Raw genomic sequence first — 14,089 nt, 5'->3', positions numbered from 1 at the left:
AAAACACAGGAAAAATGCTCCATGATAGTGGATTTGGCAATAATTTATTGGCCATGATGCCAAAATCATAGGTAACAAAAGAAAAAAATAGGTAAACTGGACTAAAGAAAAATTAAAAAATTTTGTGTATCAAAGGACACCGTCAACGGAGTGAAAAGGCATTCCACAGAATGGGAGAAAATATTTGCTAATCATATCTGATATCCAGAATATATAAAGAACTACTACAACAATAGCAACCAAAATGCCACTTAAAAAAAATAAATAAATCGGCCAAGGACTTGAATAGACATTTTTCCAAAGAAGATATACAAATGACTAATAAGCACGTGAAAAGATACTCAACATCACTAATTATTAGGAAAATAGGAAAATGCAAATCAAAATCACGAGATGATATTTCAACACTCATTAGAATGGCTACTTTTTTTTTTTTTAATCCACAAAATAATAAGAATTAGCCAGTATGTAGAGAAACTGGAACCCTTGAGCATTGCTGGTGGGAATGCAAAATGGGGCAGGTGCTGTACCGAACAGTATAGCAATTTCTCAAAAAATTAAATACAGAATTACTGCAATACACAGCAATTCTATTTTCTGTTACATACTCAAAAGAATTTAAAGCAGAAATTCCAAAGACATCTGTACACCCATGTTCACGTGGTATGTAGATACAATGTAACATTATTCAGCATTAAAAAATGAAGCAAGTCTTGACACCTGCTACAACATAGCTGAACTTTGAGGACATTATGCTAAGTGAAATAAGCCAGACACAAAAAGGCAACAATATATGATTCTACTTATATGAGTTGTCTAAAACAGTTCATCTCAAAGCACAGAAAAGTAGCATGGTGGTTGCCAGGCCATGGGGTGAAGGGAATGGCAAGTTTAATGGAGTTTCAGTTTTACAAGATGGAAAGGTTCTGGAGATCTGTGGCACTACAATGTGTATATACTTAACACTACTGAACTACACATTGAAAAATAGTTAAGATGGTACATTTTATGTTACTGGGGGCCTCCGGTTAGCTCAGTTGGTTAGAGAGCAATGTTCTTAACAAGGTTGCTGGTTGGAACCCCACATGGGCCACTGTGAGCTGCACCCTCCACAGCTAGACTGAAACAACTATTTGACTTAGAGGTGATGGGTCCTGGAAAAACACACTTAAAATAAATAAATAAATAAATAAATTTTAAAAATAAAGTAAAAAAAAAAGATCTGTTACTTATATTTTGCAATTTTGAAATAAAAAATAAATTTTAAAAATTTAATAGATACAAAATATGATTAGAATACAGAATACACAACTTTTTGAATTAACCAAATTTAACAGAAAATATGTTAGAACATAAAATAATTTAATTTAAAACAAATCAATAAACTCAGTTTAAGAGATGAAGAACAGAATATCACATTCCTCAACAGAGAAGATACTTTATTCAAATATCTGTACAACAATGGTAAAAATAAACCGTATGCTTAGGTATAAAAAAGTCACAGTCATTTAAAAATTAGATTTACAAATTATGCTTTCTGAATATAAATCATAATTGCAATGTAAGTACAAAATTAAAGACCTAAAGTAATTAATACTCAGAAATTTAATAACATAGTCCTAGAAAACCTTGACTCAAAAGTCATTAAAGAAAACAAGGAAAAAACAGAGGAAAAGTAATAAAAATATCCAAAAGCCTTTTTACTAAAAAAATAAAATAGCAAGACAACTTGTGGAACATTTAAGAAAACTGAATAAAAAAATAGACATTATTAGGAATAAGAAAGAAGTTGCATATGTGTTATGTTATGGTAGAAATGTAACTACGGTATTAGAGAATACTACATGCTATCCCGAGACAACAAATTTAAAAGCCAATAAAGCAAATGGGGAGATATAGAGATCATAGCTATAGATACGAGATTGGCAGTTGCCATAGGCAAGAATGTGAGGGTGGACAAAATGGATGAAAGTGGCAAAAAGGTAAGAATTTCGTTATAATTCCTGGGCATTTAATGTATGGTGACTACAATAATGTATTACATATATGAAAGTTGCTAAGGGAGTTAATCTTAATAGTTCTCACCACAAGAAAAGAAACAATTTTAACTTTGTGTGATGATGGTTGCTACCTAAACTTATTGTGGTAATCATTTTGCACTATATACATCAAATCATTATGTTGCAAATCTAAAACGAATACAACGTTATGTTTCAATGAAAAGTATTTTTCTAAAAAAGGAAACGGGCAACTTCCCAGCCAAAACTCGATCTAAAAAGAAGCTAAAAACTTTAATGGACAAATACAGACAAGAAATTGGAAAAAAAGTTTATTCATATACCACTGGGGCTGGGGGTGGGGAGGACAACAAAAAACATGACCGATGGTTCACATCTGAGTATTAGCCTTTAAGGGAGAGTTCCAATTAAGCTCATGAAAAGACATGAATATTTTCTAAATTAATTTATGTGTCCATCCAAATGTTTATACAAAACTCTGATTCAACACCAAGAAAAATATTACAAACCAAGCCTACGTGTGACTACAGATGTCTATTCCCTAAATATCATTCGTTTATCAAATGGAATCAAGCAAAGTTATACAATAATTATCAAAAACACTAATTCAAAAAGATATATGCACCTCTATGTTCACTGTAGCACTATTTACAATAGCCAAGATAAGGAAGCAACCTAAGTGCCCATCAATAGACAACTGGATAAAGATGTGGTACATATATACAATGGAATTTTATTCAGCCATAAAAAATGAAATCTTACCATCTGCGACAGTATGGATGGACCTAGAGGGTATTATGCTAAGTGAAAGAAGTCAGAAAGACAAATACGATGTGATCTCACTTATATGTGGAATCTAAACAACAACAACAAGAACAGAAACAGACTCACACATACAGTGCAAACTCATAGTTACCAGATGGGAGCGGGGGTTGGAGGGCAGAGTAAAAAAGGTGAAGGGATTAATAAGTACAAATAGATAGTTACAAAATAGTCACAGGGATGTAAAGTACAACATAGGGAATATAGTCAGTAATATTGTCATAACTATGTATGGTGCCAGGTGGGTACCAGGCTAACCAAGGGAATCACTTCATAAATTATATAAATGTCTAACCTACACTGTATACTTGAAACTTAAAAAATTTTAAAGCCTGTAAAGCAAATGGGGAGATACAGAGATCACTGTTATAAAAGATACCAGACTGGCAGTTGTCACAGGCAAGGGTGTGTGTGTGTGGGGGGGGGGGGGGGGATGAAATGGCTGGATTATATATAAAGTAATATTGAATATTGAATATCAACTGTAATTTAAAATTTCTTAAAAGTAATAAATTATTAACAAATCTTCTGATACAATGCTTTATAACAGTCACCTAAAGTAGAAAAAAAGATGACTTATCAGTAGATGATTTAAAAAATACAAAATTCAATTGGTATTTCAAAAAAAAGGAAAAGGAAATCAATTTAAGCTCATTTAAACAGCTACAGAAAGAAAATACTTATGTAAGATGAATACCCTATAAAATCATAATTTTTTTGAAACTAAAGAGTTTAATTCATAAGGCAACTAGGTAATCTAGGTTCCAATGGGTAACAAGGCCCTTCACAGAGAAATAGGACATTGCCTTTGGCCATGATAATGGAAGAAGAGTGAAGAGTCATAAAAGCAGATAAGAAAGAGAAAGCAGGGGCAGCCGGATGGCTCAGTTGGTTAGAGTGCAAGCTCTTAACAACAAAGTTGCCGGTTTGAATCCCAAATGGGCCAGTGATTTGTGCCCTCCACAATTAGATTGAAAACAACAAGATGCTACTGCAGCTGAGTTGCCAGAGGGGGTGGCCGGATGGCTCAGTTGCAGCCGCATTGCTCAGTTGGTTAGAGCACGAGCTCTTAACAAGGTTACCGGTTCAATTCCCGCATGGGATGGAGGGCTGCACCCCTTGCAACTAATGATTGAAAACAACGACTGGACTTGGAGCTGAACTGTGCCCTCCACAGCTAAATTGAAGGACAACAACTTGACTTGGAGCTGATGACTTAGAACTAATGGGTCCTGGAGAAACACACTGCTCCCCAATATTCCCCAATAAAAAATTTAAAACAACAAAAAATCCTGTTAAAAAAAAAAAAAAAAACAGAAAGAAAGAGAAAGCAGAAAGAAAGAGAAAGCAGAATGGTGGTTGCCAGAGGCTCAGGGGAGGGGGAAATGGAGAGGTGCCATTCAATGGGTCTAGTTTCAATCTTGCAAGATGAAAAAGTTTGCAATCTGTTACACAATGTAAATAGAATTGACATTACGAAGCTGCAGGTTTAAAAATAATTAAGAGAGTAATTTTTGTTAGGCGTTTTTTACCGCAATAATTGTTTTTTTGTTTTTTTGTTTTAATTTTTAAGCAGATTAAAAAGAAAAAGAAAAAAACACTAAAATTTTAACAAATTTTTAAAAGCTGAATGCAGGCTAATAAAACCACAGTATCCGAGGAAGCTCCTGATGCGAGGACACTCCACAGCCACTCACCTGCTCTTCTGCACAAGACTCCTCCAAGTGCTAAGACAAAAGACTGGAAACAGAACAGGAAACCAAAGAGAGCCCCCTTTGGAAATGCTGACATGCAGGGAGGGGTAAGCTAACCTCCCAGACTCTACTATTAAATGAAGCAAAAGACATCCACCACAGGGACAAGGGACAGTAAATACCCCTGCTTTATCCAGGCAAAGATGGACTGCTGCAAGCGGAAGAGAAGGTATCCGCTACTAGGAGAGGAGGCGAGCAGAGGGAGCAGGAGACACAGACCTTCTGCCTCCCCTTCTCCCCAGGTTCAAATAATAGCAGCTGCTGGGTGAGAGAGAAAAATCTCACACACCTGACCCTTCACTGAACACTAGGTAAAATGCCTCTGCTCCTGGGGCAAGGCAGGAAACTCACTCAGGCCCAGAATTCTGAAGTGATACAAAAAAGAGGTTGGCCATACTGCTAGGAAACTCACTGGAGTAAAAGCCTGCAGAGCAGAATTTGGCTAACACGAGAAGAAGGGAGAGGCTTGCTGACAAATTCTCAATTCAGGCTTAAGTACGCCAGATCTGCCTAAGACAGCAGCTGATGTAGGGGAATTAAGATCCCACCCACTCACCCATCCACAAGTCCACCCAGATTGGGACAAAGGCAAAAGCACAGAAGGAGGTCCCTTGTGTCACTGGAGTTCAGGGCTGGGTGCAAGTTGAGGGTAAGCAAGAACACTGAGAAGAAAAACTTTGTGGGACTCCAAGTCTCACAGAAGTCTCAAGGTAAAAGCAATGCATTCCTGGAAAAAAATGTGAAGTCTCTAGTGGTGTGACAGTTCAACAGCAACAACAAATCAATAACTCAGCACATTTACTAACCATATTGATTCATCTCTCTCCTCCACAGACACTAACACCTTGCAGAATAAGAGGTGTCCATTTCTTAGCACAATAATTATCTACCTCAGTCTCTACTGTTCTTTTATATATAATGTCATGCAGTTGATCAATAATTACAAGACACAAAAACGAAGCAAGAAGTTACCTATTGTCAAAGGCTCAAACTAGCAACATAACCAGACCCCAAGATGGCAGAGATGTTGAAACTATCAAATAGAGACTTTAAAATAATTGTGATTAAAATTTAAAAGAAGCTAAAGAAAAACAGACAACATAACATAAACAAAAATTCAGCAGAGGTGGAAATTTTTAAAAAGTAATATGAAAATGCTAGACAAATAACTTTATATTAAAGTTGAAGAATTTTTAATTGAGCTTATAAAAGACTGGACACAATACAGAGAATTAGAAAAACCTGAAGACAGCTCCATAGACAGTATTCAGACTGAAAATGTAATGGAGAGGGGCAGGTTGCAGAGTATCCAAAACCTATGGGACAATATCAAGCAGACTAATGTGCCTATCCAAATAGTCCAGATGGAGGAAAGGAGGCAGAAGAAATATTTTAAAAGATAATGGATGTAAACTTATGAAAAATTGGGAAGAACAGTAAAGATCAAAGAGGCTTAGAGAACCCCAAGCAGAATAATCACAAGTGAAAACACCTTTGCATATCTGCTGAACACCAAAGGTTAAAGAAAAAATCCTGAAGGTAGCTAGAGAAAAAGAGAAACAGTACATACGGAGTAACAAAGATCAGAATGCCAAAAGACATCACTTCAGAAACTGTGTAAACTAAAGTATACAGCAACATCTTTAAATGGGGAGAAAACTGTCAACCTAGAATTCAAAACTCAGCCAAAGTATTTCAGAAACAAAGGCAAATAGACTTTTTCAGACAAGCAAAAGTTGAGAAAAGTCACTGCCAGCAGACCTGCACTACAGGAAATATTGAAGAAATTTCTTTAAGCAAAAGTAATATGATACTAGATAGAAATTTAGAACAGAGAAATAAAGAACTCTGGAACTAGAGAAAACATCAGTAAATACAAAAAACACGTCTTTTCTGATTTGTAACCCCTATTAAAGGTAATTGACTCTTTAAAGCAAAAACAGTGACTAGGAAAAGGATGGTTTATAACACGTGTAAGTAAAATGTATTAGGAAAATAGCATAAACATTGGGAGAGGGAAAGGAGCATTACATTGTTTTAAGATTCTGACATCAAAAAGAAGTGGCATAGTATCATTTGAAGATAGACTGTAAAAAGTTAATGATGTCTATTGTAATTCCTAGAGTAACCACTAAAAATGTAAAACAAAGAGATATAATGAAGAAACCAATAGTGGAGATAAAATTAAATACTGAAAAATAATCAAGTCCAAAGAGGGTAAGAAATAGGAAAATAACAGCAAAGAATACGTGAGACAAATAGAAAACAAATAGCAAGTTAGTAGCTAGAAATGCAATCATATAAAAATATTTAATATAAACAATCAAAGCATGCCAAATAAAAAAGTTGGAGACAATAAGATTGGATTTTAAAAAGTAGCATCCAATCGTATGTGTCTATAAGGGGAAAAGGAGGATATTAACATGATGATAAAGGAGTCGATTCGTCAAGGAAACATAACAATCCTAAGAGAATATGTACCTAATAACAGAACTTCAAAATATATAAAGTGAAAACTGATAGAACTGAAAAGAGAGACTAACTCACAATTGTATTTAAACACTTAAACCCTCATCTCCCAAAAACGGACAGAATAAAGAGACAAAATAATCACTTAACAATATAGATGACTTGAAGAACATTATTAACCAACTTGGCTAACTGACATTTATAGAAAATAGTCCTAATTGACATTTGTAGCAGGCTCCACCCACCAATGGCAGAATATGGTGTTTTTAATTGTATACCTAACATTCACTAATATAGACCATATCCTGAGCAATAAAACAAATCTCAGCAATGTTTTCAACAATCAAAATCATACATCCTATGAAAACCATGGAATTAAACTGGAAACCAATATAAGAAATACATATGCAAAATTCCCAAGTATTTGAATATTAACATAATTCTAAATAATCCAAGGTCAAAGAAATCACAATGGATTAGAAAATATTTTTAAAAAGAGCAGTGCTCAAAGTAAAATTTACAGTAAAAATTACATCCTTACATAAGAAATGTTTCAAATCAATCTTCTAAGCTTCCATCTTAAGAAACTAGAAGAATGAATTAAACCTGTAACAAACAGAAGACAGATAATAATAAAGATCAGGATTCAAGGAATTAGAAAAAAGTAAAATCATATTATCTCAATAGACATAAGAGAAAAGAAATAAAGGAAACCAAAAGCTGGTTCATTCAAAACGTCAATAAAATTGATAAACCTCTAACCACACTAATCAAGAAAAAAAACAGAAAAAGTTACAAATCACCAACATCAGAAAAAGAGTTATAGTTCAGATCCTACAAACATTAAAAGAACAGGGGAATATGAACAACTTTATTCCAATAAATTTTATAATGTAGATGAAAAAGTCAAATTCCTTCAAAAACACAAACTACGAAGGTTCATTCAAAACTGAATATAGAATCTGAATAATCCTATGTATATCAAATAAGCTGAATTTACAGTTTAAAACTTTCCTACAAAAAAAAAGAAGAAAGAAAAAAAAAGGCTCTAAACATAGATGTATTCTCTGGTGAATTCTCATACTACTAAAGAAGAAATAATATCAATTCTACACGAAGTATTCCAAAAAACATAAGAGGACATAACATTTCCCATGTCACTTTAGCCAGCTAAGAATACCCTGAAAGTAAAATCAGATAAAGACATTACAAGAATAAAAATTACATACCCCTAGTCTCTGTGAACATAGATTAAAAAAAAACACACACAAAAAAAACTTCTTAACAAAGTATTAGGAAACAAATACAACTATATATAATACATTAAGACCAAGTAGACTTATACAAGCAATGGAAGTCTGATACGACATTCAAAAATCAATCAATGCAATTAATTCACTATGTCAATGGACTAAAAAAAAAAAAAAAATCATATTAGCTCAATAAATATAAGATAGCCAAAAACCTGTAAAGTACTTAGAACTAAATTAAAGATGAAACAACCATTACAAATAAAGTATTAAAATCTTTTTGAGGTATAAAAAATAAGATGAGCAAATACAAAGATATCTACAAACCTAAACTGGGATGGTATAATACACTAAAAATAACATTAAAATGTTAATTGTCCATAGATTATATATAACTTAATGCAATTCCAATTAAAATCACAAGAGGGTTTTTGTGCTTTTTTTTTTTGCCCAGGGAAGGTGAGATGATGGATAGAACATTCATTAAATTTGAACTTTAGTTACATGTCTAAAAATATCTAAGAAAAGTATTTGAAAAAGAAAAAAATCTGGGACCATCATAGAATATATGAGAATATAAGCTATGACAATTGTAGAATTTATATTTACTGCGAAAAGGATATATTACCTTAAAAATGGTGCTGATATAACGGACTAGCTGTGTATCTGAAAGTAAATAAAAGTGGACGCCTCTCTTATACCACACATAACTAAAAATTCCAAATGGACCAAAGATAGGACCAAAGTGGAAACAAAAATTAAATCTAAATGTAGGAGATCACATGTCTTTTTTTATCAATGAAGAAAATCTTAAAGAAAAGAGAAACACCAAAGAGAACGAAGCAATTATATAAAAATTTAAAATACTAATATCAAAAGATACTTCTATAACAAATAAAAGTTTAGTTTTGGAAAAAAAATATTGTAATGAGATGTCAAAAAATAGTTAATAGCTGTAATACATAAAGAACTCCCAAAAAAGGACAACCATCTAGCAGAAAAATGGACAAAGAATATGACAAGAGCAGTTCTTGGAAGAACAATTCTAATTAACCTACAAACATAGGAAAAGAGATGTTCAAGGTCGATATCAGATGGGAAATACTAATTTAAAGTAACAATAAGGTACCACCACACAACAATCATACTGGAAAAGTGTCAACTATTGCTGATGGAGCTTCAGGGAAAGAGTTACTGCCTAAAATTGCTGGTAAAGACATGAAGTATTACAGTCTTTTTATTTTTCAAAGCAATGTGACAAAATTTTGAAACAGTAATCCCACCCTGGGAATTTATCTCATAGGTCATCAGACTATAGATATGAAAACATTTATGACACTATCAGTTTTAGTGGCAAAAACTGGAAACAAAGTATTACCAATCAATAAGTTAATGGTTAGACTATGAGATAACTGTACTTTGAAATACTATGCAACAGTTTTGTTTGTTTGTTTTTAAATGGATTAGAGCTGCAGCAACTGGGTGGAAGTATTTCCCTTAGGCAGTATTGAATGAAAAAAACAAACAAACAAACAAACAAAAAACGTTGAAAATAGTTTCCAGAAAATAATCCCATTTTGGTAAGCAGTTGTCTCAAAAAAAACTTGTATGCATGTGTGTTAATAATACTTCTGATACGAAGAAAATTATAAAAGGATACATAGTAGTTCTGATAACATGGATTATGGGAGAATAGAATGCTCTTGTTGGCTAGAGGAAGAATGGGAGCTAAGTAAAAAAGAGAGAAAAGGGTTCACTAAAAAATGGAAGTTTAAATTCTCCATGCACGTGTACCTACATTTACCAGAGATGTATTTGCAAATATTATGCAATAAGTGAGCTTCTGCAAAACAAAGTTTATTTCCTTAGTTCCTTTGAAAAACTAAGCACAATAATAAATTCACATTTAAATATCATAAATCAGACTGCCCTTCTAGTTGCTCGATGGGATGCTGCCCCATCATGAATCGTTCAATCAAGTCAGTTAGATCTTCAAAAAGAAAATATAAATACCTGGCTTTGAGTTGGTCATAAACAGTAAAAGAGACTATGCCTTTAAAATGTATCATACATATTCCAAGTACAATAAATGTGCAATATACAATTTTTGAAAGAGAGAAAAAATTAGAAAATTGCATGCTTACATGGAAAAAGCTTTTCTGATAAGATTAAGAGTACTTAAAACAGACTAACACATAAATCTAAAAATATCTAGGCCATTATGTTTCGGTACATAAAGATCTAAATGAAGAAAATAAACCAAAGCAGAATACACTAGTATAGCCCTACTTTGGGCTTAGCTGTGGTGCTTCTTCTGTGATCTGCCTATACCTTAAGACAAAGCCCATGTTTTATTTACCTTTCTATTCTCAGCATCTAGCACAAGCCCTGGAACACCGTAAGAAATGAAACATCTCCCTAATTTTCCTAAAACAGGAAAAAAAATTACATGGCTCTAATTATACACTCTTCTAGGACTGATTAGGTTGATATCTCCAGGCTGATATACATGGGGTTTGTTAAACGCCCTTTTGAAGTGCACTTGAAAAGAGATAAGAATTCATCCAATATTCACTGAATATGAACTAGACAGTAGACGGTGGCACCTCTCTTGTGCAATGTGAACTTTCAAATTTTTGGCTTATTCGGACTAACTAAACCCAACGTTTTAGGAAGAGAACAGAGGAATGAGATGGGGAAAAAAATTAGTTCACCGGTGTTGGAAATCAAGGTTCTAGATTTGACTTGGCCACCTTCACTCAATTTTAATATCCTCAATAAAATGGTAACATGTCCAATCTACCTTACTGGATTGTCAAGATGAAACTAAATCCCCCCTGTAAACCACCAAGCAATAAGCAATAATATTTTGCCAGCCCATACTTAAGTATTCTAAACTGTCTTAATTACCAGGCTATTTATAAATAAAACACAACTGCTTTAGCCTAGAGCCGTGTTCTAGTCCCAATACACTCAATAGAGTGCTCAGTGCACAATAAGAATTCCATCAACGTTCTTTATAGACTTGCCAAGAGTTCATTTCTTCCTTGTTATACAATCTCTCAAAATAAAATATTTTGAAATATTTTGTGTTGCTTAAGTATCCTATATATACATAAAGGAGAAAAGCTAATGCATATTCCAGAGGATGTCATTCTTTAAATATCCAACCACATTAATGTACAGCTTCTTTCTAAACATCCCTTCAAGCAACACCTCTGATAAACTACAATTGACTCCGTAAAACTGATCAGTTTTCAAGTTTTTCCTTCCATTGTTCTTCCATTAAAACAAACAAACAAACAAACAAACAAACAAAAACCTCTTATAATTCAAAGAATTTTGGTGGTGGGTAAAAGTCCCATCATTTATAAATACAGTATCATCCATCCAATCTCTTCAGCAATACGAAAAAAAATTTCAGTAGATAGCATCACATAAAGCGTATTTGTAAAACTTTATTAATCAATCACTATTATTTTCACTTTTCCCAAAGAAACCTTCCCTAAACTTGTAACACACTACATGCTCTACTGACCAAGTACATCTCAGGATCTATTTTTGGAAAAGAAAATTTTTGTGTGACATAGCAAATGATAGTTTACCAAAACACCATAAAGCCATCATCTCTAAAAGATAACAGAAAAGGAGGCGTGAAATCACCACAATTGCCAAAATATCTTTTTAATTTGCTTTCTTCCTCTTGAAGGTTTACTTTGCTTTTTCATAAAGAGTAAACTTTTTCCAGGAAGGATTTTTGCAACATATCCACTACAACCATGAAACCTTTGGTCTTTTGTATAGAAGCACTTTTTTTCCTATGCATTTTGTGTAGCAACTTATAACACTTGGCCCATTTATCACAAATTACTTTGTATTACAATTTTCTACATAAGTCTTGCCTCCTCTACTTTCAGCTTATTAATAACGATGGCCTACCCATTTTCGTATACGATTCCAGATGCGTGGTAGAAGCTAAATAAGTATTAGTCAAATGGATACACAAAATTTTTATATAAATGTTTTCTATTACTTTCCTTATGCCTCTGACTTTAACAGCTTTATTAAATAGCACAATGCACACAGGCCAGAATATACTGGTCTACTATTACCACTATGGAACAACCTGTAGCAACTGCCTTCTAAAATTCTTTGGATTAGGTCACATAATTTACTATAATACATCTATCAGGAAATACAGAACTGTGTCTGTACGGAAGTAAATACTCTCTCTAGTCAATGTATCCTAGTAATTGTAGTATGTCAATATAATCTATTAATAATACAGCCTATAAGCACATATTTATTTGTACAATATTCCCATTTTTTTTGCACTCTATAATAAGACTATTTAAAGCTGGAGGGAGGTAAGAGTAACACAGCTGAAAGTTCAAAGGCTTTCCAGCATTTAAACCTCTGCTTTAAAGCTCACTGGCTATTAACCATAATGGCATTACTGAGGTGAACATAAGTTTCTATATCTATAACTTAGAAACCATGATATCATATATTTGTGTGCAATAAATACTATTTAATAGAGGGAGTCTTTCTCTATATATACATATATATGTATATGTGTGTGTGTGTGTATATACATATAAATATATATGTGTATATATATATATATGTGTATATATATATATATATACACACACATAATGCACTCCTGAAAACTCATTCAAAACTCAAATATGTGTAAGTCAAGGGACCAGATTTACGTTTTTAAGGAGACCCATTCCCAGAGACAGAAGAAAAATTATAAAATCTGTAATTACACACAATCTATTAAATAGTCATTAAAAACAGATGTACAGCATTTTTATATGTTGTGCAATCTTATTTTTTACAAGTTACAAGTTACTAGCTTAACTCCATTAAGCATTTTGAATAAAGATTCACCACTTCACAACATACCGAATGATTTCTTTGTTTCAATTGTAAATCAAGATAATATACTGTTTCTCATAACTAAAAGTAGCACTTTCATTTTCCTTTTCTTCTATTCATTTTGTTATAGAAAGGCAAAAAGCAGTAAAATTTTCAAATATTTTTTCAAAAGTGGCAAAGTCACAAGGCGGGCCGTGTTACTTGGTGAAGAGTACCCATCACACAATAGCTAAAAAATCTAAGTCAAAATTCAGTGTGTTAAAGGTACGTTAGGGGTCTCAGTTATTTGAAAGTCAACTACACACACCTGTCTACTAAAGAGTACATATCAGTAAGCTAACACATGAAAAGCACAGTGCCTAACTGCTGTATTATAGTAGCTGTACAATAAAGAGCAGCTATTTTATGTGCTTGCTACTATTCATTCTGAAGCACTGCTTTTAAAGGAGGCATCAATATCCTGGAACAGGATAAGATACGAAGCACTGAGTATGTGCAAATTTTTATATACTGGATGCTTTACAGGTATTACCACAGTTTGAATCCTCAGAATAATTCTGCAATGTTGACCTAATTTGTTCTTGTTTTTCTTTTATTACCAATGAGTAAACTGAGGCTTGGAGAATTAACTTGCCCAGTTAGACAGCTAAAAAAGGGCTAGTTTGGGGTTTCGGATCCAGTACTATTTGACTCCACTACAAGGTTTGATTTTGCAAGATGATAAACCTTTTCAGGAAATTGTAGTGAATTGGGGAATGGCTAAGAAGGTTGAAAATATCTAGCTAGAGAGGAAAAGACTTAGGTAGGAAATTACCATGATACTCAAAGGATTGTCACATGGACTGTACTCCTGAATTTGTTCTTTCAGTAAGTATTTTAGCACTGTATA

The 14,089-nt window shown here is 33.2% G+C and overlaps 1 protein-coding gene across 15 annotated transcripts in view; it reads right to left on the bottom strand.

Moving 5' to 3' along the window:
• Positions 1-14,089, bottom strand: part of KLF12 (KLF transcription factor 12) — a 511,676-nt gene that overhangs the window by 384,565 nt on the left and 113,022 nt on the right. The gene's annotated exons all lie outside the window — the stretch shown is intronic.

The sequence above is a fragment of the Rhinolophus sinicus genome, chromosome 16 (assembly GCF_057876585.1).
Source record: "Rhinolophus sinicus isolate RSI-liver-muscle chromosome 16, RSI-T2T, whole genome shotgun sequence".
Lineage (NCBI taxonomy): Eukaryota > Metazoa > Chordata > Mammalia > Chiroptera > Rhinolophidae > Rhinolophus > Rhinolophus sinicus.
Note: the sequence above shows the minus strand (reverse complement) of the source record. Positions and strands in the feature narration are given on the sequence as shown.